This window comes from Periophthalmus magnuspinnatus, chromosome 5 (assembly GCF_009829125.3).
Source record: "Periophthalmus magnuspinnatus isolate fPerMag1 chromosome 5, fPerMag1.2.pri, whole genome shotgun sequence".
Taxonomy (NCBI): Eukaryota; Metazoa; Chordata; class Actinopteri; order Gobiiformes; family Gobiidae; genus Periophthalmus; species Periophthalmus magnuspinnatus.
In genome coordinates, this window is record NC_047130.1 from 15,268,545 (window position 1) to 15,274,544 (window position 6,000).

Below are 6,000 nucleotides of genomic sequence, written 5' to 3' on the forward strand. Positions count from 1 at the left end.
GTACTCTTTCAGTCATCTGTAGCTCTCATTCACTGTCCGCGGCTCCAGTAACCCACAGCCCCCACCTTATTGGCCAACTTCAGTGTCAATCACAAGCTAACAAGTTTGTTTTGCGCTGAGGAACAAAGTTGGCGCTGTCAGAAGTTTATTATGCCTGAAACTGACAAAAGAAATGCAGAGAAGTGACGGAACAGATTTCACTTTCCTGCGGCAGATTGGACATGGAGGCTCTAACTTCCTTTGTGAACATAATTTCTTGACTGGATTATATTCTCTGGACCTTTACGGAACGAATGAGACCAACTTTGTGTGAATATGTTGATGTTTGACAGAACCAGAGCGCTCAATGGTAAGTGAAGTCCAAATCCACATTTCTGACTTCTCTGTGGTAATTAGAGCAGTAAATGGTTTATATATTCAGGAAAATGAATGCCGTAGCTTTCATTTGATGTGTAGATTGTTTGTGTGGGTGACGCAGAAATACACGTACATTGCTGTAAAGTTGTAATGCGGGCCGTCAGAACGCTAAGTGGTTAATAAAAAGATTCTGTTCAAAGTCACATTTTAAAACAGAAAAACTGAACAAAAACTCTGAAAGATGGAAGGCATCTGACACACAGGGAGGGCATCGGAACATGTTTGTACAGATCTAAACTACAGGATTAAACAGGAGATTTTGTTTGTGATGGGACTGAAAACACTGGAGCCTTTGTGATTTTGCTGATCAATTCCAGACAAAGCAAAACATCTCCACAGAAACAAACCTGCTCCCAAAAAGTTACATAGTACAGCTTTAGATCAAACCTTTTGTGATTGTGTCTCTATAGTTCTTATCTCTGACCCTGTGGATCATTATTAGGGATGGGATGATATTAAAATTTAGACTCACAATTATTGTGGCCAAAATAATCGCGATTAACGATATTATCATGATAATTATTAACCTGTTAATGTTCCGACGGCCCGGGCCTACTTTACAACTTTACAGCAATGTACATACACTTCTGTGTCACCCACACAAACAATCTACACATCAAATGAAAGCTATGCCGCTCATCTTTCTGAATATGTACAGTGCTGACAGGAAAGACGTTTTTACAGAAAAGTCACAAATGTGAATGTGGACTTCACTTACCTTTGAGGGCTCTGGTTCTGTCAAACATCAATATATTCCCACAAAGTTGGCCTCATTTGTTCGGTACAGGTCCAGAGAATATAATCCAGTGAATAAATTATGTCCACAAAATAAGCTCCTCCATGTCCAATCTGCTGCAGGAAAGTATTCCAAACGTGAAATCTGCTTCGTCACTTTTTTGAATTTCTTTTGTCGTTTTCAAGCATAATAAACTTCTGACAGCGCCAACTTTGTTCCTCAGTGCTAAACACATGCAGTAGCTTCTGACTGACACCAATGTTGGCCAATAAGGTGGGGGTTGTGGGTTAGTGGAGCCCCTGACAGTGAATCAGTGCTATAGATGACTGAAAGTTTACGGCCCACTCTCCCCCTTGTAGAATCAACCAATTACATTACACACATTTAGTGACATTTTCACCTTACAGCCAATGAGCAGCGGGACAGGATGATGTATGGCATGACATGCTTTTCCGTAAACAGACGTACCCAGAAGAAAATGTGTACTCTTCAATGTAGCCGCCATGTTGTCGAAATGGGACAGCTCTTGTCACGTCGGAAGTGACACAAGCACCCGTCGACAAACACTGTCAACAATGCATTTAAGGCTCTTGGCGAATTCGGACACAGCCGAACCGAGTGGATGCAGAAATCTGTGCATAATTGCACATTCTACGCACTGTTGTTTTGCGTTTTAAACGTGACAAAACAGACAAAACAAAGGGAGTACGCGATCTCAGGCCTGGAGCAGTTCATGGCAAAGAGTAAAGATCCGACAGTGGACTACGGAGTAAAGAACCTTATGTTTTTGATGGATTTTTGTTGGATGCTGTTTTTGATCGATAAGCGTGGTTTATTCTGCTTTTGACTTAATTGTAGGTCAAATATATCGCGTCTAATCCTTAGCATCACTTCTGTGCACATAGTGCACATTCGGAGCATGCGCTCTGGCACATGTGTTGCACTTTAGCTGAATGAATTAGACTTCATTTGTCTATCGTTTGAAAGGTCTTGTTTTATTCTGTAGTTTGCATTATTGTAGGTATAAATATAATATGTACACACATTAGCATCTCATCTGTGAGGCGCGCTGTGGCATGTTCCCGTGGAGAGTTACGAATCAGACTTTGTTTATTGTTGATATCTGACAGAATATAGTTCAGACAGCGATAAGCACAGAAGCTAACAAGTGTCATTGCTATGGCAGAGGCCCCTCTTGTGGGCAATCACCAGAACTAACATCTAAACATTATATTGAAACTGCAAACATGAGGCAGACTGGTACCGTAAAGGCGAGTATAATCGTGTGCAATGATCATGATTATTAAAAAATGTCACGAATAATTAATCGCGGACATTTTATCGTGATTAGCAATATTATCGTACATCGTCCCATCTCTAATCATTATGTTATAATTTACACATATTCATCTAAAACCACTTCATAAAAGAAACAAGTCCGCTGAATTCCATGTTAGAAAACTGCAGTGCCCAAAGGGAGTTGACGTCGCTGTAAACGTCATCACAGCACAGCGCTGCATACTGTCGAGACCTCCTTTAGATAGCTGCACATCACACTAGCAGCACATTTTTTTTATTGGTACCAAAATGACTACCCGATGCTGTCGACTCCTATGAGTATCACTGATTAAGAAAATAAAACTGGAGAATGTAGCCTGTACTTCACAGTGGGCGTGTATGTCACAAAATGGCAGGTCAAAAATGGCATGTTGAAAATTGTTGATTAAAGATTATTCAAACATGAATCATTTCAAATACAATTTCAGAGGCTCTATGAGAAGAAATGACTAGATAAATGACAGATAAAGATCTGAACAGAACAGCGCTGGTTTAAAGCCACACTGTGGAACGTGGTCACAGATCAACAGGTCTGATGTGTCAAACTACGATTTCAATTTAATTTTGATTACTCTTGACCCTACTAGTGGCAACGCAATCACATCTCCATAGAGACACAGACAGCAGACGTCCTTCCAAAAAGTTCCATAGAGCAACTTTAACATATTTCAGAAAACATTCCAGAAAAAATGTTCCCCTTTTACTAGACTTCTTTTACTTTTTCTCAGACTTACTCTTCACCATCAGATCATGTGTGGCGTGTAGTACGTGTGGTCCGTGTGGTGCATGTAGTGTGCGTGTGTTGTGCGTGCTTGCGTCATAAACAGCTCCACACTCACTTACCTGCAGGTTGAACATGCTCTTTTCAGCGGGTCAATCGTAAAAACCTCTCTTGTTGATCCCTCGCGTTGATCCTGTTAACACCAGAAAAGAAAAAAGTGCATTTCGCAATCAGAGAGCAGCGCGAGCCTTTACGCACAGTGCGTGACCTCTGCGCCGTGTTTACGTAACGCCGCAACTATTTTCACGCAAATAAACAACAAAACTTTGAATAAGCACCAAAACTTTACAGGAACTGAGTCAAACATGAAAAAGGTTCAGATACGGCCTGTTACTGTCGAGAATAGTCACGAAAACAAACTGTAATCATGGATTTTCACTATTTTCACAGTTTATGGAAAATTAAATAATCAAAAAAATATATATCATTATGATTAAAAAGAACATATTAAGAGTTAGGATGCAAGTGGTTAATTCTATATGTAAATCAATCAACCATTAACTTTATGATAATCAGATCAGTCATGTCCAATAGACTCACTGAAATAAATAAATGGAGTTAAAGGCCAGTTTAAAGCCTGGATTTGTCTGTTGGTTTGTGCTAAACTTGTGTCTGTTGTGTTGACCATAATGACAGACTTATTTAAGATTCGTGGATTAAAAAGACTTTTTCCAGTCTTAAAACCAGGAGCTAAACGTGTTGCTCAAACTACAACAGCTCCAAAGTTTGTCATTCCTCCAGCTCCTACCTCAGCTCAACTTTTCTCCATCGACCCGACTTCACCTGGCTTTAATCCGCTTCTGTCGCTCTCATTCCCGCAGGAGACCCGCCCTGTGCTCTCCCCGGTTCCCAGAAGCTCCACCGCCAACAAACCACAGAGACAAACCCCGAAAAAACACCTGGATCCTGCACAAACCGAGGACAAACCCCGCTCCACCCGAGAGACGCAGCAGCAGCGCGGGGCTAACGGAGCTAGCTTTAGCCGTTAGCCGTTAGCTCGCGGTTTGGGACGAAGTTTAGGCGCTTTGACCCGCTTCGTCCCGGGTAACAGCGGTTCAGTGTTTCTAAACAGGACTGGGGTAAATACAGGCTCGGTAGCGGCGGGTGGAGCTGAAGAAAAGGCTCAAAAATCCAGCTCCGGAGCGAGAAAAAAACGTCGCTCCTTTCACACGACCCAAATAGATGGACATTACTTTAGTTCTGCCTCCTGCTCAGAGCCCCGCCCCCTGCTCTGCGCGCACATCCCAGGCATTTCATCCCCATCTTTATTTCTACAGAGAGCTTTATGTGAACATGAGACTCTTTTACATGGGCCCAGTTTATACCATAAAACAAAAACAACCAAACACCTGCACAGGTCAATTTAAAACATTACAGACAGGAGCAGGTGAGATTATAAATGTCTATAACAAGATTATTAAAGTGCACCTATAACATCACACTGGGAGTGTTCTACATATATCTCTGTGGTGGAATGTTCAGCAGTTACCATGGAGACACAATGCAACACACATTATCAAACACTGTAATGAAAGTTTTAAGAAAAAAACAGTAAAGTGATTTAAAGAGCCATTTCCAGGAGCCTGTGGTCAGTTTTGAGCGTTCATGGTCCTGTTCAGGGGTTTGATTTTACACAAAAACGTGACTGCTGGTTAATGCTAATGCTAGCTAGCTTGTGACTATAATGTTATTTCAGAGGGATTTGTTTAACAGCACAAATCAGGTCACCTGTTGGAGTTCAGTCAGTTCTTTATGGTCAGATTGTCTAACATGCCTCAGTGCAGTGCAGAGCAATGCTTACAGTTAGCATTACTTTATTATTATTATTATTATTATTATTATTATTATTATTATTATTATTATTATTATTATTATTATTATTATTATTATTATTATTATTATTATCTCCAAAGCTCAAAATGCTCTGTTCCATCTTGTGATGTCATCAAGTGGTAGTTTTCAAGTTAGCAGCTCCTATTACCTTTAGTTCAGTAGAAATTGGCAATTCCAGGAGTGAAATGATCCAAATGATTCTAGTGAAGGTGTATACACAAAAACACAATGGAGCACTTCCTGTATTACTACATTATGACATCACAAGGTGGAACAGGGTGTTTGTGGCGAGGAAATCACATTATAACAGACATCATAGAGTCATATGGACCTGTCCTGTATTATCTTTACTCACTCTGATGTCTTTATTACAGTGTTTTTCTTTTTTTTTTCAGTGTTTTTTTTTTGTTTGTTTTTTCAGTGTTTTTTTTTCTTTATTCAAGCGGTTTTTTTTTCTTTATTTCATTTTTTCCCCCCTTTATTTCAGTGTTTTGTTTTTTTCTTTATTTCAGTGTTTTTTTCTCAGTCTGAGCAGCGTCATGTGACGTGCCGCCCCGCCCCCGGGCCAAATGCCTGGGTTATAGGGAGCGCTTCTTCTCGAGAGGGAAAAAAAAGAGGGATTTCCCCCCAGCCCCCTCCGCAGCCAATCACAGACGAGCTCTCGCTGCTCCTCTGCGCTCTGATTGGCCAAGGCTCTATCCATCACGCCCAGTCCCGCCCACCGGAGCAGGGGTGTGTCCTGACGTCAGAGGTAACCGAGAGGTAAACAACTCTGACCGCGTGAGCGTTAAAGCTACACCGACCCCCTCCCCCCTCTCTCTCTCTTAGCCCCCTCTCCCCCTCCTCTCGTCTCTCCCTCCTATTCTCTCTCTCCTTCTTTAACTCTCCTTTTCTC

At 41.4% G+C, this 6,000-nt stretch overlaps 1 protein-coding gene across 1 annotated transcript in view; it reads right to left on the reverse strand.

The window, feature by feature from the left end:
• LOC117371486 (vitamin D3 receptor B) overlaps positions 1–4,452 on the reverse strand; it is a 42,015-nt gene extending 37,563 nt beyond the window's left edge. The window contains exons 1-2 of the mRNA XM_033967185.2: positions 4,021–4,452; positions 3,335–3,405 (exon numbers count right to left, since the gene is read on the reverse strand). The gene's annotated coding sequence lies outside the window, so the exon portion shown is untranslated. The remainder of the gene's footprint in view (positions 1–3,334; positions 3,406–4,020) is intronic.
• Between the last annotated feature and the right edge of the window lie 1,548 nt (positions 4,453–6,000).